This window comes from Oreochromis niloticus, linkage group LG7 (genome assembly GCF_001858045.2).
Source record: "Oreochromis niloticus isolate F11D_XX linkage group LG7, O_niloticus_UMD_NMBU, whole genome shotgun sequence".
Taxonomy (NCBI): domain Eukaryota; kingdom Metazoa; phylum Chordata; class Actinopteri; order Cichliformes; family Cichlidae; genus Oreochromis; species Oreochromis niloticus.
Genome location: NC_031972.2, coordinates 44,764,101 through 44,790,351, shown reverse-complemented (window position 1 = coordinate 44,790,351; position 26,251 = coordinate 44,764,101). Strand labels below are relative to the sequence as shown.

Genomic DNA, 26,251 nt, shown 5'->3' with positions numbered 1-26,251 from the left:
CACATGATAATTTGTGTTTAAATGCCAGTAAATTTTACCTTCTGTACAGGTTGTGATGAACTGACCTGTAAAGTTCCTGGTGCTCTGAAATTATCTGCTCTTTGTGGATTTAGCCAGCTGAATTCCACATGATATAAGTGTAAATTTCACAGGCTATATAGCAGTTGGCAAACCCCTTGACACCATAAAGCTGGTATCACAGTTAAAATTGCAGTAAAATTCAGTGAGTGAATGTAAACACCATCATCAGATTAAATATGAATTGTAAGTTGATGCCTGCTACCCTTGAGGAACACTGACCATTAACACTACGGCCTGCTCTGCACCAAACTTCAACACAGTACTGGAAACTAACAACTCTAGCCTGTACTAAACTGCCCAGGTTTTCATGCAGCTCAATGACACAAAATCACTATACTCTAGTTTATTTTGTAACATATTTTACAAAATCTTAATCCAAAAACACATCATGATAGCTCCTATATAAGTTTTTTTTTTAGGAAAGAAAACTTTAAAATTAAAGGAGACACTGAATTAACATTTCAGACTTTCTTAAGTGTTTCTCATATATTTTTTCTTCACTGTGAAGCTCAGCAACTATACATTTAGCTGCCAAGATACGCTATACGTATAGTTGCATAGTTTTTGTGTTTGGTGAAGTGCATTTCAAATTACCTGTTACTCAAAAAAAAAAAAACCCTCCCCTGTTTATGTTTACTCCTCTTCGGTAGCATGAGCATGATTTCGACATCTGCACCGTGAATGCATCACAATGACAGGAGGGAAAAAGGCTGCATTGAGGGTGTAACCAAGAACATGAAATGCATTTTCTTATAACTCTCCTGTATCTTCATGCTGTCAGCCGGAAGTAGCAGCGGCTGCAGCACATGAAAAATCACTTGATAGTGTTATGTTCTAGATCTTCCTATCAGATTTAAAATTCATTTATTGAAGGTGCGGGATTAACATTCCAGATTTTTCTGCCCCACTTTAATCCTTACCATCTTGTTGATATTTAATAAGTAGAATATTCACAGTAGTTACAATCTTACCATAATGTATTTTATGACAGCATTACCCAATCAGCATGAAATACAAACTATAGATGCAACTGGCCTGAAGGCTGCAGGCTATATATATATCTATACCTCTATCTGTCTATCTAAAGATGGTTAAGATATGCCAGATTATACCGCAAACTGTGATCCATATCCTTCAGTTCCCAACAGTCCCAGTATTATTAGTAAGCACCTGACCTCAGCAAGAAAAAAACGTACTTTCTATGAACACAGTTTCAAACAAATCAGGTCAACCAGAGTGAAATAATAAAAGTTCCATTGTTCCCTTTCAGTCGATTCACTCGGTACAACACATAAGTATGGGATATCACGCCCTCGCGTGTCCTGGCTGAAGAAACCTTTATTCACGCCTTTAAGGCAGATGACGTGTGATGACACGTGCACGGCCCCGCCTGCACATATAGCCGCTGTCATCACGGTCATCCCTCAGTTCTTACGCTCTTCACCTCGCTGAGAACACCTCTGCTGAGTTGGGCTAGCTAGCTGCTGCTAGTTAGCTCCGTTGTCTGCCGACTTGAACTTAGCTTAACTGCCCCTGTTGGTGTTAGCCTCCACCGCCCAGTTGGTGTGTAGGCTGCCCGCGGAGCGCTAATTTCAAGTTTTTCCTGTGCAGCGTTTCGCTTTGCGTTTTGGAATGGACTCCAAACCGAAGCGAGCAAAGCAGAAATCTTCTGTTCGCCCCTGCCCTCAGGGATGCGGTTTCTGTTTGCACGACAGCGACCAGCACGATGCCTGCCCTGTCTGCCTGGGGATCGTCCACGGTAGGAGAGCGTTGACGGAAAAAGCCTGTGCGTTTTGTCGCCAGCTCCGGCGCTCGACCCTGGAAAGACGGGTGACGTTTGTGGAAAAAGTGCTGGGACGCTCGGCTGTCGCACGGCATGACCCTTTCCTTTCCGAGTCTGGAGCCCCGGCTTCGTCCGACTCCGAAGACGAGGATTTCCCGGTCGATGTCCCCGCAATTAGCTGGGCTGACCACATGGAATATGTTGACGGGTTAGCCGATGACGAGCCGGAACCATGCAGGAGCGCTGACGGGCTTCAGCCTGGGTTGAAGCCCGCCAGCGCTCCCCAGGAAGACGATGACGTGCTGGACATCGGCCTGGACATCCATGGTTTGTCGGAGGATGAGCAGGAGAGCTCATTGTCGGCCCAACGTGCCGCCGCTGCTGCGCCGGTCGGCCACGATGACACCTCTCTTTTCTCCCTGTTTCGCCGTGCTGCTGAGAAGCTGCAGGTGGACTGGCACTCTCCTCCGCCAGCTCAGAAGCCGTCGCGGTTCGCGGGTTTTTTCCTCCCACCGGAGCCCGCAACGGCCAAAAACTGCCTTCCCATGTTCCCAGACTTTCTCTGCGAGCTAACAGCATCATGGGACAAACCTCTGTCTACCCGCGTCACTGTGCCCGGCTATGGACAGTACATGGAGTTGGACGGCGCCGAGGGGGCTGGCTTAGCTAACCCACCCCTATGGAGCCGTCTCTGGCTGCTTATCTGGCCCCGTCCCATAACCATGGTGTCGGCGGCCCCGCAACTCTGCCGTCCAAGCACTGCAGATTCTCTGCTTCGCAGCTGGAGAAGATTTATCGGGCTCAGGCCGGCACTGCTCGCGCCATGAGCTCCATCACCATGCTCCAGACGTACCAGGCAATGTGCCTGGCGGAGCTCGGATCGCTGGTTCCTGATGACAGCCCGCTGGCACCTCTTCTTAACGAGGTCAGAGTCGCCACAGATTACATCCTCCGTGCGTCTCGCTGTGCAGCGCTCTCCCTGGGCAGAGGGATGGCTTCGACAGTAGTGGCGCAGAGGCACCTGTGGCTGACCCTCTCTGACGTCCCGGATAGGGACAGAGCTGTATATCTGGACGCACCAGTGTCTGCGGCTGGGTTATTCGGACATTCACTTGAAGCCATTCAGGCTAGATTCGATCTGAGGAAGAAGCAGACGGAAGCTCTGCGCGACATCATCCCCAGACGTCAGCCGAAGCCCAAGCCCGCAGCTAGCTCTCACAGGCCCGCCGCTCCTCTGCCGACTGGCAAGAGACCGGCGCCCACTGCTGAAGTGGGTGTGCCGCCAGCGAGAGCACATCCTCCGGCCCGAGCTCCACGCCAGTCGGCCTGGAGCAGAGGCCCACCCTCGGGCCCCCGGCGGGACCCGAAGCCCAGGAGGAAGAAGCCTCAGCCCTCCTAGCTGTGGTTTCGAGTGGAGAAGGGGTCCAGCAGCAGGGAGACGCTGCTTTTACCCCTCTGTTGCCGCCCAAGAGGTGCCGCTTAAGTTCTGTTCAGGTTGTCAGCCCCAGAAGGCGCTGCACTTTCCTAACACAGTCTCCCAAGCACAAAACCCCTGCACACAAAATGCCTCAGGTAACTCCCTGTTCAGGTGTGTTAAATGTTCAGGTGACCACATCAAGTGTTCCCGCTGTTTTTCTTTGTTGTGCCCCAGAAAAGGTGCCTCCAACAAAATGTATGAATGTACATGTTCCCATGTTACAATCAATAAAGAGTGTTGTTTATTCTCAAACAATCACAAATGCTCAGCCTGCGGGCAGAATGAGCCAGGTCAGGCAGGTGATGCAGTCCCCTGCAGACACACTGGGGGGCGACAACGCCCCGCCGACGGTGCTGCAGGTCAGCGGGCTGGCTGCTCGCTTCCCTCAGTGGCGCGCTTGCGCCCCCTCTCCGTGGGTGCTGCGAACCGTTGCCATGGGTTGCAGTTCCGGGTCAAGCCGCCTCGTTTCCAGGGAGTCGTAAATACGACTGTCAACACCGAGGCGGCCATGATACTCAGAGAGGAAATAAAGGCGCTATTGCAGAAAAGAGCAATACGAGTGGTCCCCGCTTCAGAGACAGACAAAGGTTGGTACAGCCGCTATTTTGTTGTTCCGAAAAGAGGGGGAGGGCTTCGTCCCATCCTCGACCTGAGAGTCTTGAACACGTATCTACGTACGTACAGGTTCAAGATGCTAACACTCAGACAGCTCTTGAATGCAGTCGGCCCGGGAGATTGGTTTGCGACAATCGATCTAACAGATGCTTATTTTCATGTGGCTATACACCCGAAACACAGGCAGTTTCTGAGGTTTGCATTCGAGGGCGTAGCCTACGAATACCTAGTGCTGCCGTTCGGGCTGTCGCTCGCTCCTCGCACCTTTACGAAATGTGCCGAAGCAGCGCTAGCGCCCCTCAGAGAGAGAGGCATCCGCATCTTAGCCTATCTAGACGACTGGGCTCTCGTAGCTTGCTCCAGAGAGCAGGCGGAGACACAGCTGTCACTGGTTCTGTCACACATTCAGACACTGGGTTTCTCTGTGAACTTTCAAAAGAGCTCACTAATCCCGAGTCAGCAGATTTCTTTCCTCGGTTTGGAAATATGCTCGCTTTCCAGCCGCGCACGTTTGTCGGAGCACAGAGTGGCCGCGTTTCATCGCTGCCTCGCTCAGTTTCAGCTGGGACGCAGACTGCGTTTCCAGACGATATTACGCTTGTTGGGCATGATGGCATCTATGATCGCCGTAGTGCCACTTGGACTGTTAAAAATGAGAGCGTTTCAACGCTGGACTCTCTCTCACCGCCTGTGTGCATCGCGTCACCTCCGGAGGAGGCTGCCGGTAACCGCGTCTTGCATGCTAGCTCTCCGTCCTTGGAGGGAGCCCAGGCTGCTGCATCAGGGCTCTCGGATTGGGAGGGTGTTGTTTCGCAAGGTGGTGTCCACAGATGCTTCCCTAAGAGGGTGGGGAGCGCTGTGCGAGGGTGCATCAGTGAGAGGGATCTGGTCCGCAGCTCAGCGCCAGCTGCACATCAACCACTTAGAGCTGTTAGCAGTGTTCTTAGCTCTAAAGCATTTCCGTCCAGTCCTGGAGGGCCAGCATTTCTTAGTCAGGACGGACAATTCAACAGTGGTGTCTTACATAAACAGGCCGGGAGGAACACGCTCTCTTCCCCTGTTAAAGCTGTCTCGCTCTCTGCTGTTATGGTGCAGTGTTCATTTTCTGTCTCTGAGAGCCACCCATGTCCCGGGCCACCTGAACCTGGGGCCGGACCTTCTCTCCAGGGGGGTCCTCTGGTGAGAGAATGGAGGTTACACCCTTTAATAGTGGCTCAGATTTGGGATCTATTTGGCAAGGCGCAAATAGATCTTTTTGCTTCCAGGGTAAATACTCACTGCCCCCTGTTCTTCTCCATAATCGACCACGATGCACCCTTGGGCTTGGACGCGCTAGCGCACCAATGGCCAGATGTGCTCCTGTATGCATTTCCCCCAGTGGAAATGATATCTCCAGTTCTAGAGAGAGTGCGTCGGCATTCCCTCTCTCTGATTCTAGTGGCCCCTTGGTGGCCCACAAGGTCGTGGTATGCAGAGATAATCAGCCTGCTAGCAGCGAGTCCTTGGCAGCTTCCTCTCCGCAGGGATCTCCTCTCTCAGGCGGGAGGAGAAGTGTTTCATCCGCGCCCAGATCTGTGGCGCCTTCATGCTTACCTGCTGAGAGGCTAAACTTGATTGCTAAGGGTTTGCCACCCAGTGTGATAGCGACAATCCAGAGCGCTAGGGCCTCATCTACTAGAGGCTTGTACGCTTACAAATGGCGAGCCTTCGAGCAATGGTGCCAGGACCGCCACACTCTCCCATTTCAGTGCTCTATTGTGGATGTTTTGACATTCCTGCAGGAGCTGCTGGATAAGGGCCTTTCATTTTCGACAATTAAGGTTTATTTAGCAGCTATATCTGCTTGTCATATTGGCTTTGACGGGGTGACACCAGGTGCACATCCCCTCGCCATACGTTTTCTGAAAGGGGTTCGCCGGCTGAGACCCGTGCTTAAGTCCAGTGTCCCTGCTTGGGACTTGTCTTTGGTGCTGGAGGCCCTTTGTAGCCCCCCGTTTGAACCCATCGAGTCTGTGGATATGAAATTTCTTTCATATAAGACTGCATTACTTCTCGCTTTGGCTTCGGCAAAGCGAGTGGGTGACCTTCATGCGCTGTCCGTGCATCCCGCCTGCACACAGTTTTCTCCTGATGGCCACAAGGTCGTATTGCGTCCAAATGCTGCCTATTTTCCCAAGATCATGCCTGCATCTTATAGCTCAATGGAGTTTGAGTTGCTGAGCTTTTGCTCCCCTCCTTTTGCATCTGAGGAGCAGCGGAGGATGCATTCTCTTTGTCCAGTGCGTGTGCTACGCACCTACATTGAGCGCACTCAGAATGTGCGTTTATGTGACCAGCTGTTTGTCTGCTTCACCAATCCAAATAGAGGTAGAGCTCTGTCCAAACAGAGGCTGTCCCACTGGATTATAGAAGCTATCTCACTGGCATACGGCACCAGAGGTCTTGCTTTGCCCCACGGGGTGAGAGCTCATTCCACCAGGGGGATGGCAACCTCATGGGCTCTTTTTAAAGGGGTGCCTGTAGCTGATATTTGTGCGGCAGCTAGTTGGGCATCACCGCACACTTTTGTGCAGTTTTATCGGTTGGACGTTACAGCCCCTTCGGTGGCTCATACTGTCCTTTCTGCTGGGTCTACCACTCACTAAGGAAGTGGTGGCCCGATTCCGGTTCGGTGGCTGCTCTGTGGGGCGTGTATATATGTCCCATACTTATGTGTTGTACCGAGTGAATCGACTGAAAGGGAACGAATAGTTATGTCTATAACTTCTGTTCCCTGAAGGAGAGGAACGAGGTACAACACAAGGTGGCCCCACTGAGCAGTTTGGCTCGGTGAAGAGCGGCTATCGAACTGAGGGATGACCGTGATGACAGCGGCTATATGTGCAGGCGGGGCCGTGCACGTGTCATCACACGTCATCTGCCTTAAAGGCGTGAATAAAGGTTTCTTCAGCCAGGACACGCGAGGGCGTGATATCCCATACTTATGTGTTGTACCTCGTTCCTCTCCTTCAGGGAACAGAAGTTATAGACATAACTATTCGTTTTCACAGGCTTGTAAACACAGGCTGAGTCAGAAATTAGAAAAGCATATGAAAATAGATCATACACGTGTACGCTAAAGGTAGGCCTCCGTGGCAGACAGAGTCGTTATACACTAATGGAAACAGGCTTCAGTAATTGACACGGTACAAAGTAGAACTGTAAGCCGTACAACAATATTTTGTTGCGTTCTGTAGTATTCTTGTATTCGTCTTTCATGGTGGAGTTGTGTGTGTGTGTGTGTGTGTGTGTGTGAGCTATATGTTACGTATTGTCAAAGTGCACAAAGCTTAATTTGTTAGGTTGGCTACTAACCAGATCTTTTACAGTACAGTTAATGAGAACCTCTTGTGCTGTCTGTGGTTCTGAAGTTATATGTTTGAGTGTAATTAAACTTAATTAAGGAGAAATGTGTTTTCAAACTGATGTCCATCCAAGGTCAACTTTACTTTAAGGTCCAAAGTCAATGTCATTACCTGTCTGTTCTCTCCGTTCATTAACCATTTCACTTTGAACCCCATTGCATAGGCTGTAAAAGTCCTGCACAGAAGCCACGAGATGTTAAAAAGAACACAATGCCAAAAATGTTGTTGCCACAGGTATTACTTGAGTCTTTTAGGTTCTCAGCTAATCTCTGAGTTCATTGAGAAAATTTAGAATTAGGTGGATGATAATCTCTATGGTGTTATCACATCTTTGTCCTGGATTCCAAATTCACACAAGTGGAGAAATGTCTCACTCTTTTCCCGTGGCAATAACTGCAAACTGTCAAGTTTAAAAAATAAGACAAGCTGAATACTGACACAATTAGCAGTAAATTGTCCGTTGCAAACATAGTCATTCAATTTGCATGCTTGATTTAAAGATATTTTAATCAATATTTATTTTGCACCTTGAGAAAGGAACTCTGAGTTCCCAAAACCCACATGTATTGTTCAGTAAGAGGTTCTTTCATCACTTGTCAAAAGACTCAGTTTTACAATTTTACACAATAACAAGCATTCACCTGTCACCTGCCATTTTAAATACATTTAAAAACATTAAAAATGAATTTACAACTGAAAATTCTAATCCGTTACTGCAAATCTGAAACATCAGGTAAACTGATATCATAAGTCACTTCCGCATTAAAGACAAAGGAACACAGAGAGGAACAGACAGCACCACCAAAGATAGTTATATTTAGGGATACAGCAGAAGCAATACTGTAAGTTTATTGGTGAGTCCACGGTGTCTATGCTGTAAGAACTGACTGAAACTAGAATTGGGCCTGATGTCTTTCCTGTTCATGCTGTGAAGTTGTTTTTGTTCTGTTCCCTCTTTGTAGTTGGTTATGTGGAACAGACGAGACCAATGCAAATACATATGCTGTGTTAGACCTTCACCAACTTCACTTTTTAAATCATAAGACATTACAACAGCAAAGAGTCACAAACATAATCAAACGTGTAGATCAGCACCAGTGGCTGAAAATTCATCACGACTTCTAGACTGTGCTTATTGCTATCTTAGTCTTATCGTGTATTTCAGGTAACAGATTGTTTAGTGCTATTTCAAGCTATGAGGTGTGCAGTGACTGCCTCTGGAGCTGTTGGCCAACAGGGTGTCAGTGGAAACTGTGCTACTGTTGGCCAAAGTCAAAGGTGAAGGAGACAGGGAAGGTGTGTTAGGAGATCAGGAGAAGGAAGGAAAGGTAGAAATATGGAAGTGAGAATAGGGACTTTAAATGTAGGGACTATGAGTGGTAAAGGGAGAGAGTTAGCGGATATGATGGAAGATAGATTGTATGTGTCTTGTGTGTGCAAGACAGCAGTTTGAAGGGAAGTAAGGCCAGGAGCATTGGCGGTGGATTCAAGTTATTGTACCATGGTGTAGGTAGGAAGTAAAACAGAGTAGGGGAAATATTGAAGGAAGAATATGTCAGTAGTGTTGTGGAGGTGAGGAGAGTTTCAGACAGGATCATGAGTTTAAAACTGGAAACTGAAAGGGTGATGTTTAATGTTGTCAGTGCATATTCCCTACAAGTTAGGTGCCAATTAGAAGATAAAGATAAGTGATAGAGTGTCCTTGAGTGTAGAGAGTGGTGATTGCAGAATATTTCAATGGACATATGTGAAGCAAACAAGGGTGATGAGGAGGTGTTGGATAAGCAACAATGACTTTTTAACCAGTTTTGTGCATCTAGGGACAGGGCACTCAAGACCAGCTTTATTTTCCCACAAAGTAACAAAAAGTAGTAATCTGTTCTCTGATGGGAATTTTGTAATACAGGTTTTGGTGGACTCTGTCGTGCTAATTTGCAACTGAGAAGAGGCATTTTGAGAATGAACGTAAGTTAAATAGCAAAGCAAACAATTTAAACTTTTTCTCCTTGGCTCTGAACAAGAACTGTGATGTGTTTGACACAGGTAACTGCATGGTTAGATAAGCTTGAGCTTAAATGGGACAAACTGACAGGTGTTACAACCAATGACTGTTCAAATCTGACAGGAAAAAATGGTGTACTTTTGAAGTGGATACAAGATAAAGTGACTGAAATGATTGCAGAACTGAAATTGGTGTTTTTGCATTGCATTTTACACCGGCAGGTTTTGTGTCTCACCAAAGGCAGAGCACTTCAAGTCAGCATCACTGGCAAAATTTTATTCTTCTCTCAAATTGGAGAATTTTCCACATATAAGAAGAGATGCTCTGAAGATTTTTGTTCTCTTTGGACTTACCTTTGTATGGGAACAAACATACTCAGAAATGACTTTAACAAAACCAGATTCAGAAAACCAGAGAAGGTTCAAAGAAGTGGTCAAGAAGGACATTCAGAGGGTTGGCGTGACAGAGGAGCATGCAAGGGATAGGCTGAGAAGGACGCAAATAATCCACTCTGGCGACCCCTAAAGGGAGCAGCCAACAGAAAACGCTATGAATTATTTGCCAAAAATTGTCATTTGATGGAACTAAAATCTTTTTTATTTTAGTTCCTTTTTTTCCATAAAAAAGAAGGTTTTTTTTAAATCTCAGATGCAGTAGTTTACAACATTATACTAGCTTTGTTTCTATATATGTTTTTAACGGTGATCACAGAAAGCTTACTCCATTACAATTCTTTAATCGGTGATGGATTTTAGATTAAGTAACAACACTGCTTAATGTTCCTTTAAATTAAATGTTGCACTCATTCTATTTAACAGAAACAGCAATACTTCTGTGCCGTTTAGCTGTTCAGGAGTACATTTATGTTATCTTTATAAGAGAAACAAAAGAGAGAGAGAGAGAGAGAGATAATGCTGGCCTTCTTGCTCCAAGAGCTAAAAGGCACATAACTTCATTACTGAAAAAACAAATGCTCCAAACCTATTTAACACTGTAAATAAGTTTTTGATATAACAAATGTCCAAGCAAAACTGCCAAACAGGGGAAAATAACTCAAACAAAGAGCACAACAAAAGCTAATGTTTTCATGTCTTCACAATTATCCATGCAGTCCTGTGAAAAACTGCACTCTTCACTCTTACTGTTTCCATTGGAACAAGGACGGTAAGTAGAACATATGTGACTAACTCAATTGTGTGTTAACAGAATTTCTTGGAGTGAATGTCAAAGCAAATTCATGCCAATGTCAAACTGTCATACTAGGAGGAATTGCAAACAAATTCAACATCTAAAGCCAAACACAATATATCGGCACAAACACCTCTAACCAGCTGTGAAGCACAGAGGTGGGTGATGATTCTGTACTGTTTTGCAGCCACAGGGCCTGTGCACCTGAAACACTATGGCAGGACTTTAATAGAGTTATGCAAAAGAAATACCTCAAATGCAAACCTCAGTGTCCCGAAGTAATGTTGTAAAGAGAACTCCAAAGTTCCTCTGCAATAATGTAAAAGCTGAAGTCATACAGAAAATGATTGCTTCAACTTATTATTGCTAAAGGTGGTTCTACAGGCTACTGAATCATGGGGTGTACTTACTTTTTCATTGGACTGGATAGAGTTCTATGAAAACTACAACTTGTTTTCACAATTGTGTAAAATAACATGGTGATGAAAAAGGTCAGATTAGTTCCTGACTAGAACATAAACCATTCTGACATTACATAACAGTTTGAGGGGAAAATAAGTAAAAAATAAATAAATAAATCAAAACACCCCTAGATACAGATTTAGAATTCAATCAATAAACTAGTTTTTTATGTAATGCAATAAATTATTTGATGTAAAGGCTAAAATATTTTTTATAAAGTTACTGAACATGACCGTTCATAAGCATGATAGTGCATGAGCACTGTTGAATGATGAGTAAGCACCTGACTCATTAATACATATTCACTAAGTGTGAGTAACAGTTATGTATTAATTAATACATGGACATGTCCAGGCTGTTATCATTCCCAGGGCATCAGTGCTGCTGACATCACACATTATCTTTTCTTCTAGATGTAGTTTTTCACATTAGCTAAGAATTTTGTAAATACAATCTGTAAAATGGATCAAATATCTGTTATGTTCAACTGCATATGATATTGGTCACTGACTAAGTTGACTAACTTCAAACAAATTGATTTCAGTATTTAATCAAATCTTTTTTCAACATGTGTTTTTACCAATGGTTTTCTAAACCTTTCTAGATGTAGTTGTCATCCACATCACTCTGAAATCACGTCACCCCCCTCTCATCGCTTACTCTCTCCACCTGCAAGTAAGAAAGGTTGTATAATATACTCACCATCTACAGAGCTCCTCCCCACTACCTCCCTAACTCCGTTGTCCTCTCTCTTCAGTGTGACTGCTTAACTGCCATGTTCCAGTCTGCATCTCTGGCACAATTCCCCCCTTCTAAATCCACGTCCACCTAACCACGTTAACTGGGCCTCGCCACGTTTTCTTGCCTTTGTTTTTGCCACACTTTGAAATAAACATTGTAAAACGTTCTGCTGTCTCTGCTCTGGGTTTCCTGCACTTGAGTCCAGTTTCTGGTACCGACCTTTCGGTCTTGTGACAGTAGTTCTTTCGAAATTCTTTTGAAACTAACTTCCTATTGGATGTTTTCTTGGTAAAGACAATAAATTGCAGCAAGTGGAGCATTTGATTAATTAAATAACTTTGGAAGGTTTTTCAAATTGAGTGCATACACGACTTGCCAGTGCAAATTTAACACCATCCCTCTATGCCAGATTTGTGAAAATCATTGAAAAAGGCAAGTGATAAAGGATATCGGTAAAAGAAGGTAGTAAAAGCTGCATCCTCTTCAGCAACAAAATCTACAAAGACCAAGGAAAACCCTGGTGATGTGTTAAACCTGTTCCCTATGGTAGAAGATAGTCCATCTGTTTGCAGTAGCTTTGAGATGAGATGCAACTTTGATGATTTTTACCAGAAAACTGGGCCACTGCAGCTGCCAGACACAGATATTTTGTGTAAATAAGAGTACATTGAGGTCACTGGTGTATATAATGAGCTAGAAGAGCATGTTATTATGTAAGTCAGGACAAGAAATCTTGCTTGGAAAAAAATGCATATCTAAAAATCAGTATTAACTGAGAAAAATATTGTACTTTATTATTTAAAAGGCATGTCGTCAATTTATTTCTAGTCTGACATCAATAACACAACCTCCAGGACAAACAAAACTAACAGTATCTAGTTATTCCTAAACATAGCTGATATAATTTCATGTAGGGAGGAGATATAATTCATGAGGTAAATATATTATTGATTAGCTGCTTCTGAATGTATCTAATCATCACAGAATAATTTGGAACCAGCATGCCTTTCTTTTCGCTTAGTCATCAATAGCAAATGTTTATTGAATGAATTATCTGGAGTAATTAGATGATTGCTGTGCATGTGCATGCTGAAGGAGAGAAGTAGAATTAAAGCACAAAGAGTGCTGATTTGCCCAGAACATGATCTAACATGAGATTGTTTTTGATGCTTCCCCCTTTTTATGCTAGTTTCACAAATTAAATGTTGCATTGGTAGTATTAGTAATTGTAAGGTTTTGATCCGTGTTCTACTTCCTTCCTGTAGCGAGTTTCTATCAATTACAAAATTTTGAATACAAAAGTAAAACAATTTGAAAAACACGAGTGAGCATGCTCATTTACATGTTAAAAAAACCCTGTAAATACAATTTGTGTGTGAGTGTATGAGAAAAATATGCACTTAAATGACTGCATACCCAGCATGTGTTATATTGCCTTTCCTTCTTCCTGAGGTGATAAAATATATGTATTGATAGAGGTGTATGGCTACACTATATGCAGCAGTAAGTGGTTTCAAAGGTATGCAACAACTTCAGAGAAAGTTGAAAAAGACAATTTTCTCAAAAATGTAAAGTACAGCATGGGTGAATGTGTTCAAACTTATGACTGGTACTGCAGTCGTTTAGAAGAGATTGCGTATCTGTGCTTTAACGTAACCGCTGTCAGCAAGAAGTGTGTGTTGTGTGTAGTGATAGTTAGAAGATAAGATCGGACCAGAAACAATTAGCTTACAGTTCAGATACCAAATGTACAGCAAGAACTCTGAAGAGTTGAAGAATATGTTGTGACTGATTTATTCATCTTGACTTCTCTAAATACAGAAGCTACAGTATGAGCAACCCTTTTTGTTTGTTTCTAGCCATTATATGTGCTGAGACTACTCTTCGTTATACTGGTATCAAGGGGTCATTCACTGTTTTTCCTTTTACAGCAATTATTTTTCAGTGATTAGATTTAACTCCACTAGTTGAATTCAATTATTAAGACTTTTTTCATCTCTGTTTTAAAAACTGCAACAGTTATAATACAGCCATGAAAATAAATAAAACAAAAGAAACACAAAAGAAAAAAACTGTGTGATCCGTGAAGATGTGTGACAAAAATTTATTCATTAGCCTGACCTAGAAGAAAGTAGAGATACACTAAAAAGAAAAAAAATGCCCAGGAGGAACATCTAAAAATCATTTTCCAGCCAGTTTCTGGCATCAAATTGAAAGTGCAATTGTAGTACAATATCACAATGAATGTTAAGAAGTTGAAGCAAAACAACATTTTATAATCTTAAGATATTAACGTAAGTAATCTTAAAGCTTAGCCAACATATAAGGGATTAAAGTCCAGTTGGGAGAATTATTCAGCATTCTGCACTATTTCACACCAATCACTGAAAGGTAACATCTACAAATGCTACAAACACTGTAGCTTTGCTATGTTGAAAGCTACAACATTACTGCTTTCTCTCTTCCTCCTCTCTCTCTCTCTGCACCTTGAGGGTTTCGTCCACTTTCTGCTCCTGCTGTAATGATTTCTCCACACTTGTTCAGGCACATGCTTGTGTTTCAACTTGAAATATAGCGAGAATTACGAAAGAAAGTCGCTCCGAATGTGCTTTCACGTTGTCTTTAAGCTGTCTGGCTCGGATTCCCGTTCATAACTATTTGAGAATTCACTCTCATTACTTATTATTGAAAACAATTTTCTACACTCTCTCACACGCGCACACGCACACACGCGGTTGTGTCCTCTCATATAGTGGAAGTCAGATTAAGAGCAAAGCGGGGGCACCTCGATTACAGCAGTAAAATGACCCGCTTCACACAAAGTTCACCTCATTTTGGTTGCAAATTAAATGTCGGCTCTGGTTTAGAGAGCTGGGTAGGTAAGCCTTATAGAATACCAATATGCTGTGGCCATTCTTCTACATTAATTTTGTTTAACAAAATCAATTCAACTCAGGTTTTGCTGTTATTGTTATTGTTATTATTATTATTAGGCAGTGTAGTGGTTAGCACATTTGCTTAGCAAGTGGAATGCTGATGGTTTGATTCCAGCCTGAGACACCAATCCCCCTTTACAGTGTGCCAGGATGGACAACCGGTGTAAAACTCTGCCAGATCAAACATGTGGAGCTGCCTGTTGTGGTGACCTCTTGTGTCAAGAAAGCAGTTGAAACTGGCTTATCACTGGTAACTACTCATTACCAGTGACTCACCTAGGCTTGTGGCGTGAGCCTTGATCATAGTGTAATCATCCTATACTGAGAGTTGGTCAGGACCTCTTGCGGTTCCATTTTAACAGAGTGACCCCCCTTTTGCACAAAACTTGGTAGCATGGCATTTGTTTGCTGTATCTAGAGGTAGTCTAACTTCTCACAGGAAATTAACATTGTGAAAGGGAAACTATTACTTACTGCCCATAAGCCTATGCAAACAGCGACTGAAAATTAAAAGTCAAAAACTCTAAAGCAGTGATTCAGGACAGGATTTAAACCCCTATGTTATGTTAAAAGGGTAAATATGGCAATAAGATGGAACACCAAAGGACGACGACAGAGTGTTATTTTGTTCAGAATGTGATGAGTGAGAATGTTTTTGAGGGGAATGCATTTTTTAATGTGCTTAGTCCATCGCCCCTCAGGGAATTAGGTCTGTTGACCTGTAATGGTAACTTTTAAAATGAAAAACACAACCTCCACAGTTATTATTCTTTTTCTTTTAAAGAAGACCGCCTGTGTATGTATTTGTTATTCTTTCACAGTCTACAGAATAATGTTTTTCTGAAACAACATGGACTTCTGTCAGTAATAATACTCTCAAACCCCTTTCACTGTTAGATCTCTACTTGTTCACCAATGGCACTTATCCTACTGATGTGAGGGTCCTTTCCAATTTAGCTTAAATGTGGAAAGCTCACCTGAGCCTGGTCCATTTAATGTCATTATATCGGAAGACTGAAATACACACTCCCTTCCACTACCTGCGCCTCCTCTAACTAAATCTTCTTTTGGCAACTGCTGACAACGTTTACTACTTGCTGAAGAAGATAATGAGTAGTAAAGTGCATGTTAATGCCATCATATACAGTGTTGGTCAAGTTACTTGAAAAAAGTAATCAGTTACTAATTACTGATTACTTCCCCCAAAAAGTAATCCCGTTACTTTACTGATTACTTATTTTCAAAAGTAATCAATTACTTAGTTAGTTACTTTTTAAAAACACGATTTACAACCTGAATAGGTGATAAAGCGATAGATCTTTCAGCCCAATTCTACTTTTTCTGCATAATTCATCATACAAAATGTAATCAAATGGAAAAGTCTCTTTTTAAAACTTGTTTTATTAGTTTTAATCTTTTAACTTTATGCATCAAGCAAAAACTTAATTATATGCAACATTCTCTGACTGGAAGAAATTTGTTTAACATTTAAACCTATTTTCTGCACATTCCAGCACATAAAATAAAATATGTTTTTGTGTTTACACTCAGTCTTTCAAATAGATGCAAGTAAAACACAGCAGAAAATAAATAAAATCAAAGACTAGCGGTCCTGTTGCTCTATTTTCACCTGTAAAGCAGGACTGGGGTAGGCGGAGGTTTACCCTGGTGCAGGTGTGCCGCAGCGGTCAGTGGAAGAATCCGCGAGTTTCTCTGTGAATTTCACATTACGTCGTAGTACACTCGGTGCTTGCTTGGAAGTTTAGGGGTTTTTTCGCTGTAAAAAGAAGTTTTCTTCCCACGCACAACGGACACTAATGTTTTTGTCACTTTTTATGGAATCAAACTCAAAATAAGGTCAGTACTTCCACGCTTTAAACGCTGCATGCTACACTCTGTCCCGCACTCGATATATTATGATCTGCACACAGCTGTTGTCACGAACGTCGCACTCGCTTACGTCACTGTCATGAGACGTTCTCGCAAAAAATCACGGTTTTAGTAACGCAGTAAGGCAGCGTTCCTACGTGAAAGTAACGGTAATCTAATTACCGTTTTTGCAATAGTAATCCCTTACATTACTCGTTACTTGAAAAAAGTAATCAGATTACAGTAACGCGTTACAAGTAACGCGTTACTGCCCATCTCTGATCATATATAGATCAGTGGTGCCAGGTAGTGATGCCACCAATTTACAAATGCAAACTACCAACATGTGCAACCAGACATGCTTTCAGCACATGCATATGCACATACAGCACACTGCATGTTACCAAAAAAGAAACTGCTTTAAGTCTTCTGTGATATATGTACATAGCATCAATATGTGCCGAATGTAAACAAGACTGTTCATGAAATACCTTAGAAATACTTTTAGATGCTGTTCACCAACTGCAAACTGCATACATATAGCCTAATTTTAAGCTGGTGAGAACCAACTACAGACTGCATAAACTATCAGGCAAAAATCTCTGGAGCTTCCTCCAAAGGAAAAAAGAAACTCTGCTATGAAATCACAGCCAAAAGACTAGACTCTTGGCCAGAAAGTGTCAATTGCAGTTTCTTATATGGTGTCTGGTATGTTAAATTATTATCATACGAATGCAATACACTTCATATACACTGCTGAACTATCCCACAGTACCATACAATTAAAACCTAAATTGCTGCAAGATGAAGACAGACAAGTTGGACTGCAAAGAATTGATAAACCTAAATTTGTTTCAAAGCATGTTGGACACAGGTGTTTTTGTTTTATTATAGACAATTAGACTCAGGTGGTCATGAGTTATGTAATGACTAAAATGAAGTGATACCAATAAAGTCCACGTACTAATCACATTCATGAAGGTGTAAAACATCCACCAGGTGCACCCAACAGGTGCAGAGAAACTAATAGCAGAGAGATGAAGCTGTTAAATAAGCATGTCTTTAAACACCTACACAGTCCTGAATAGAGATATAATCAGGCACTGTTAGTGGAAATGCCTGTGTGGGTAGACCACTGGTGTATCGAGGCTTTAGGCACTTGAAATTTGTCCAAAACTATTTATTGAGATCAGTTTAAGGATAAAACATTGTCATGAATAATTTGTAACCATGGAAAGTGAGATGTATTGCCATTTTAAACACAGTCATTGGTACTACAAATGACTTGCAATCTTGTTGCCTTTGTTGCCTTGTTTCCTAAGGTCAGCTCAAAGGGACTTTGGTTCATCAAGACACTAATAAAATCACAATCAGGGGGACTACCAGTCTGCTAGCAGTTTACAGTCGAATGGGGTCACATTTGCAATTACATGTAGTCTATTTATGATATGGGAATGAGTAAGATAAACTGGAAAAAAATCACAAATCTTTGTTGTCTATGGACACAGAAATTGACATTAAAAGGTAATTATTGGCAAACATTTGCCAGTTTGTCAACAAGTGACTGCAGTCAGTCTTAGTTGGACTGTGACTGTTTGGAGACAGGTTGTCCCCCATCACGCAACCTCTACAATCACCTTGCATTTGAAAGTGGTTGCCCAGAGGTCGAGGGTTTGACATGCTTTACCTATGGGGGAGCCCCTCAACTCATAAAATTAAAATTCATGAGGAATGTTGACTGTCTTTTTATTTAAACCTAAGCAGTTTTTAATGATAAATACTAAAATATCTGATAAATGATACTTTTAGTATGATAAATGATAATACTGATTGTGGTAATGACCAAAAGAAAATGAGTGTAAAGCACTGGCCACAATGCAACAGTGATGACACAGGATGGTCTTGGAAAAAACCAAAAAAAACCCCAAACAAAAACAAAACAAGTTTGGACACTTGTTTTTCTTGAAATCTTTTAAAATGTACATAGACACTGATGGCTATTTAGGCCACCATCAGCCTAATTTAATTTTTTTTGTGTTGCTTTTTTGTTTCAGTCTGAAACATTCCACTTGCTCAGGTGAATGGCAACAATTTGGCTGCGAAAGTGAAAATATACATGTATTGTATATAACAAAATGTCATCAAGTTAACTGCATGAATTTGTTGGTCCCTCCTTATACTGAATGTGAAAAACAAGCAAGGGTGGTCCTTATCTTCTAAATCTCATTGTACCCCTGCTCAGCACTACTATTTATGTTCCACAACACTGTGGTCTTGACACTTAGAAACGATTTGGTAAAACACCGACTTTCACATTTTGCATCTATACATACATATTTTCTTAAGCACTGATCCAAAAATAAAACTGTGTGCATCATCCACGATGATTGAAAATATTGCCAGTTTGATTTAGCCTATGTTTTCACTCTCAGCTAATGCTGATCATAGTGCAGACTTCAGTATGCTTGGGAGGAGGAAATGATGCAGGAATTGCTCAATAGATGCTAAAAAACTCACTTTTCTTCAAAGATGATGGATGACAGTTGTCTGAAATAAATACCTGTGGTGACGGAAAAATATTCCACATATTAAGACTGGATCATGTTGCACATTGTATTGCCTAACAGGTGTGGAAATATCAATGCTCAAATGCATGTCAGAGATCGTGCATAAACTGCTCTCAGAAATTGACTCTGATGTTTGGTCCCATGCTTTTTTGACAAATGCAAATTGATGCTGGGCTAAGCCAAGCATCACAGGGAAGAAAATATGAAATTAATTTAAGAGAAAATCTGTTACTTGGCAACTATTTAATTTTTCTACTATTTGACTAAGGCAAACTATGCCCCTCTTTCAGTATACAGTTTCAGCTGAGCAACAAGTTAACTCCAGTCTGGTAAAATTGCTTGTTTTTCACAGTTAGTTGTGTTCCTAGAGGAAAAGACAATGAATATAATGGCCTTTTCAATGATACAACATAACAGTGTAAATTTTAAATACTCATATGGTGCTTTTCTACTTAATTTGAGCATTCAGTGAACATTTCAATACCAGCTACAAAATCCTACACAATCCCGGCAGTTACATCCTTTGCAAAATGACATTTAGTATTTGTCAAACCTAACCTCCTCTCAAATTTTGTAGGTGTTTTGCTATGTGTGCCAGGAATCAGAGACACTCTACTGAAGTTAAAGAAGTGTTGTTTGCCCTAAATGATGAAAGTAAATGCTTAATAAAAATCAAGATGATTTAAAGCTATACCTCTGAGGCTGAAAATATATCAATCAAAGCATTCATGTACAAAAATCTGGATTTTTCCACAGGTATATCTCCCTCAGTGCATTCATATCTCCGCTTTTAGTAACACTTTCTCCTGGAAGCAGTTTCATTCGGCTATGGTCTTAAAAACTACAGTTCACTGTGTGACATAGAAAGAAGAAAGCTCATGCTTCCGTTTTCCATTGTGAACACAGGCAGTGTTGACTCATCCGCTTCCATTTTCTGGGTATATATACAGTACAGGAGAAACTACATTATTACCAGCAAATTCAGCAATGTGTTGTGTCACAGTAATTACATTGTACATGGCTTTTTTTTCTTGTTTTAATGGAGGCCAGGCTTCTTTCAAGAGGTGAAATTAGATTCTTCAAAAGTAGATTAGACTTGATGATCATGTCATGCAGTTCCTAAATTATACCAAATGAAACTTTAGTCTAAGATGTAATGATTTTTTTAGCCAAACTTTAATTAAACTGATAATATACAGTTCATTTGGCTTAGTTGCAATATCAGGAGAGGGACAAACTTATTAATGTAACATGATCCACCCCACATAATGCAAAAAACCCTGCCAAAAAGACACATGCACAAAATACTAATACTGATAAGACAGAGAGACACATCATATAAATCATTCCCAGCTACAAGTATGACGAAAAAAAGCTTGTCTATATCTTCCCCTGACAAATACTGGCTGATGAAGACTATGCAAATATATATTTCTATTACCTCCAAATTAAAATAAAAACAACTGTTAGAAATACTCTCGAGCTGTTTTCTCTCAATTTAAGTTAATGATGTATCTCTGTGGCACCCCACACATACACTGATTTGTAAGAATGGTCGCAAGCCTGAGCTTGTGTTTGCGTGCTTATGTAACCCACACGCCTGAGTCGTAAAGGCCAGTTAAATGTGGCAATGCTGACATGAAACTGACATAGTGAGGCAAATTAAATTTAAGATGACTCTAATGCAATATTGTTTCAATGCATTCATGGTTATAAATTCCAAAATGTTCAGCATGTGACAGGGATGGGAAAACAACCCCAATCTGTAGTGATGTAATGGTCTGGGCATTGGTCTATATCAGTTGGATAAATGAAGGGACAGGGCTATTAATGCAGAGTCATAATCAATAGCTTAAGTCATCATCATCAACAAAAACAAAAATGCCAAAGCTTACAACTGATTTACAACTGAGTTATTTATCCATATGTGCAGAATATCTCAAATATTATTTCTTTTCCTTTCTCTTTCTTTCTTTCTTTTTTAAAGGGGATCAACGGAGAAGGAAGTGAGGTCAGGGATTGGTGAATCATGTGCCAAAACTGTAACAAACAAGGATCAAATGTTGGCCTAGTGATGCAACAAAATATAGAAAATATAAAAGGAGTTGCTGAAATATTTATACGATTTCCAGTTTAAACGATTTATATTCACTCAGCAAGCCAAAGAAAACTTAGAAGGGGAAGAGAAGGGATAGTGTGCTCTCATCCTTCCTGGACAATTGCTGAGTAATATCCTTAACATCAAGCTGCTGTGAACTACATTTATAGACTCATGTGAGCACATCAAGAAGAGTGGAGACAAATGCTATCGACAAAACAATGGTAAAACGAAATTAAAAATTAAAGATTTATTTAAGAAATAAAGGCTGATATCATATTTCCGTATCTATGTCAACTACAATGCAAAAAAGACTCTGTCATGGGAGAAGGTAGTGTTGACGGTAGGAATCATTACAACTCATTAGAACTCATCAGAACTCATTATAATAGATAAATGACTTAAACATCAAATAACAGCAGTAAGAAACCCTGAAACGCTGCAGATTTCAGTGCTGTGTTTTCTCTACGAGCTCAGCAGAGAAAACACAGTTGGTCTCATTTTTCAAAAATAATAGCAACCTTAATGATTACTGAACCTGGTAGCCTTACATTTTAATGTCTATCTCATATCAGATTTCTACCACTATGAATACACTGAAATATCTCCTGTACTGATACAATTAAGAGTAGATAAGATTATTATGTTAGACAAGTTAAATACATTTTTCTTTTTTTATATAGTAAAACTGGTGTTTTAATCTGCTTAACAATGTTTTGATTTGTCACAATCAAACAGGCAAGAGTTGGAATTTACACCTAAAATCTATTTTAGTCTGTTAGGAGTTCATTAGGTTTGTTTGCTGGTCATTCACTGTTACAGTGCCAATAAACAAATTCTGTTCTTGCTGGAATTAGATTATTGTCCAGTAAGTACATCATAGTCTTAATGCTCATTCTTTCTTGAAACTGCTTCAACCTTGTACTAGTGCATGATGTTATACTGTAACTATAGCCTTATACCAAAGTTTTCAACTTCTAATATATATGCATTTAAAACAGGACAGTAAAGGCAAACCACAAATTCACATTCAAAACATTACGTTATTAAAGATAATGATTTACAGCAGTGTGGAAAAAGTCGTATTAAGCTACCGCTCATTTCTTTGTAGTAAAGCTAAGTTGTAAAGATGTGTGATTATTGGTTACTAATGTTTGTCTAACAGGCCTGGATATTGTATGGCTTTAGGTCATGAGTAAAAGTGTCTGACTGAAAATATGACTGGCTGTATTTAGTTTTGATTATCATTCTGAGAGTTTTATATTTACACAAACTCCAGTTAGTATTTAGCGTTCAAAACAGCTCTAACCACCTTTTCATGTAGCAGAAGTGCTAAATTGGGTCTAGCTAGAGAGTACACTTGGATGAGAAGCTCCAATTCACACAACTTTTCAATGCTAGTCCACCACTACGGACACAATTAGCTGTGAATTGCTGTAACTAATTTGCCAACTTCATTTCATGGATCATGGTAAATCATGAAACCACATCAGTAATAACTGGTATTTGCTATAATGGACTTGAGAATAACTGCCATGAAATTTGAGGAAAAATGAGTTGTTAATTTCTCATTTGGTGATGGGCAGTATCAGGACTTCTTTGCTGTGGGTGGAGAAGCTTTCTTGGGCAGCATGAGTCACTCTTGGATGCAAGTCATCCACTGCATGACAAGCTTTTACTGCAGGCAAGTAAGGTAAAATGACTCCTGCTAGCCACATTTAAGTCTATCCCCTGCTTGTGTGTATGTGTGGATGAGAGAAATGGGGAGAGGCTATTTAAAAATTACCAAACAAACCAATCAATATGTTATTTGAAAATATAGAGTTTTGAACCTTTAACTTTTCAGCTTAGCATTTAACAGTAATGCATCCTGGAATGTGTTCCGGATGCAGTCTTTCATGAGCCCTAAACCCCTCCTAAAAGCTTCACTGAGTAAAATCATCTCCCTGTTGTCAATCTGAAAACTCATAAATCCATACTCGTAATGCATGGAGACTCCTCAGCTTGGCTGTTTAAACTAGACTGTGTGACATTTGATATTTATTTCAATACTCACCAATAATCTGGTTGAATATATATTTAAAAGAAAGATTTTTGATTACCATTGTCAGCATGACAGAAGATCTGCAATACAATCAAATAAAATGTGAGCCACAGTTCTGCACCTGTTTTTCAATAAGCAGCAGTAACAGCCTACCTTGCCTAAGTGCTGCAAAGGAATTATAAATGAAACAGAAGCAGAAGGTCTACCCAAGGTGGGGTAATTTGATTTATCTTTTATTATTTTTCCATCCTCTGGCGTTATCGTGGTTTCTTCTCTGAAATGGGAAATGTGATAAATATTGATGTCCTTTACAGGAAATGTAGGCAGGCATATGCGAGATGCAGGTCTTGGCCTATCTATCACATGTTTTCCTTTGGAGAGTGTGGATATTTCTGTAAACTGACCCTCTGCCAAAAGAGCCTCAAAAGAGGTTTCCATGCTTTAAAAGCTCTTTCTGAGGCTTATTAGCTCATCCGCACACCTTCTCAGTCATCTATTGTCTCAGACTTCCTGTCAGTCTTTCACCACTATATTCTCTCTCATTTGTTCTCTCCCTTTTTCAACCTTCCACGAGCAGTCTTCTCTACCATTATACGTAAGCTTCCCCTGCACTCGCTTTCTCTTGGTTACTCTCACCTCTCCCTTCTAACAATAGCCCCTCTCCGTTCAGAGTTTTTAGACACAAGAGTAAAAGTGGAACAGTGAAAAGATAAAAAAAAGAAAAAGAAATGCCTCATCCAGCCTATAGAAGGGTCCATAACAGCTGCCTCAGCTTTGCTGATGCTTACACAGAATTTCCAGTTGAGATTAGCTTAACATAATGCTGAAGATAATTTACAACAACACAGAAAAAAGTCATACATGGACATCTGCAAGTGAATCATTAAATGAGTGCTTGATCACTTTTTAAGTCTTAGATGTTGCATAAAGGTAATCAGGTAAATCAACATGCCACAAAGTCCCCCCAATCCTCCATGCATGCACACACACACACACACACACACACACATTGTTCATGCCAAGAATATCTTGACTAGAAGGTATGAAGGCAAACATTCAAAGAATCTAATCCAAGTCCTGCCTGGTTGTATCACACCTTCACTAGCAAACAGACATACATGTTGCATAAACAGAAAAAAAGGGGCCGCATACATGAAAATATATCTGAGTGCACTGAATGTGATGAATTTTTTACACTTAGAATCACAAACTGCCTCCTTCTTGTTATTACAAAGTATTGTCCTGTCAGCATTTCTGAACAGCTAAAACTAATGCTGTCACTCACAGTTTAGACCATGCAAACTTGTCTGGTTCTGAAAATAACAGCAGATCAATAGCAAGTATCAAGTGGAGCATTTTTCCCCCCCAAGCCTCTAACAGCACGAACAACACTGCTGGTGTCGGCACACATTTTTGTTCCCTGCTTCTTTTTCTACGCCTGCTCATACTACCCAGCTAGCCTATTTACATTTCACCTCCTCTCCATGCCCTCAATAGCTTTCTCTGCATCATTTAACTGCACCCCATTCCATAATCTGTGCTGCCTGCACCTGTCAATATGTTGTGAAAAGTAAATAAGGTATGAAGTGCAAGGAAAGGAGACAAATATGTGGAAAGAGAGTAAGTGGGAGAGAGGGAGACAGATCTCCTTACCAGAGCTCTAATGAAGAAAATCCAAAAATTACTTCTTTCATTCCACAGTGGCTGCTCATTAAATCCAGTATACTGGGGAAAGGGTTGAAGATTCCATCGAGATGCTGCCTCAAGAGGAGGAAAAATGAGATTCTTTAATGGAAAGATTCTGGAGAGATGTTAAAAATGTGGTAAATATGCATAAGGAGAAGGATCTGATATCCAAGTCTTGAGCACTTCACGAGTCCTTGCCGTCAGCTGCGAAGCCACATGTCTGCACACACTGACACATGCAGTTCACACGGGGAATCGCACACATACAAACACGTAGGGAGGGTGTATCCTGTGTAAGTCTCAGCTAGGCTGAAAGATTGGAGGAGAACGAAGGAGGGATAGAGACAGAGAAAGAGAGAGACGGAGAAAAGCAGGGAATCTGGAGAGGGGCAATGTGGAGGGAGGAGCTGCAGCATGATGAGAGATTGAGAGAGGGGAGGGGAGCAAAGAGTCTCTCCATTCCTCCTTATTTCGCCCTCAATCTGAATTGCAGTGTGAGCTGCACAAATGTAACAGCAGGAGCTAATGAAATTATTTCACCATATCTCCATCTGAATACACTGTGGGTGATGTTAAACAACTAAATATGGGGATGAAAGTGAAAAGCATGGAAGCTGTTTTAATCAGATCTGTTTGTGCATCTGAGCGCTGAGTAATGTCCTTTGCTCCTGCTCAGAGCCGGACAGATAAACAAGCTGGGAAGATGGCTGAGAAAGATGAGAAAGGGAGGAGGCTGATGCAATGAATAGATAGGCAATATCTAAAACTGACTGGGTGGACTAGTGTATCAACAAACTCCATATCAACTAACTTTGCAAACAATTATTACAGCAGCTCAACTCACAGCATCCTTCAGCTCTCACTAGGATTTGCCGTTTATGACGGTAGATGCAGTTTGATTTATGCTCATACAGTGTATACAGTGCATAACATACAAAGCTTTAACAATCACAGAAAAAGGAGCAGGAGATTTGATCTGTGACTGCACAATTGGGTCAAAAATGTGTCAGATATAATCAAAGTTCAAGCATTGAGTTAAATTGAATAAAGCAACCATCAGTATTCTTCAACCTGGCGTTCCCTCTACCATCTCGAGATGAAAGTGAAATTGGGCATGATAAATTTATCTTTGGGTCATCGCCCTCACAGGAATGTGTCCTTCAGTATTGTCCAAACCACCACGTAGATTGGGAAATATTTCCGCCAACACATTCTTTGAAAAACACAGCGGGCATCCCTCGGCTGACATGACTCACTCTATACAATCCTACACTGATGATTCATGCTCTAAATCGGCG

At 41.2% G+C, this 26,251-nt stretch overlaps 1 protein-coding gene across 1 annotated transcript in view; it reads right to left on the bottom strand.

Annotated features, from left to right (window-relative positions):
- Positions 1-25,298, bottom strand: part of lingo1a (leucine rich repeat and Ig domain containing 1a) — a 122,508-nt gene extending 97,210 nt beyond the window's left edge. The window contains exon 1 of the mRNA XM_005453102.4: positions 24,921-25,298. The gene's annotated coding sequence lies outside the window, so the exon portion shown is untranslated. The remainder of the gene's footprint in view (positions 1-24,920) is intronic.
- Between the last annotated feature and the right edge of the window lie 953 nt (positions 25,299-26,251).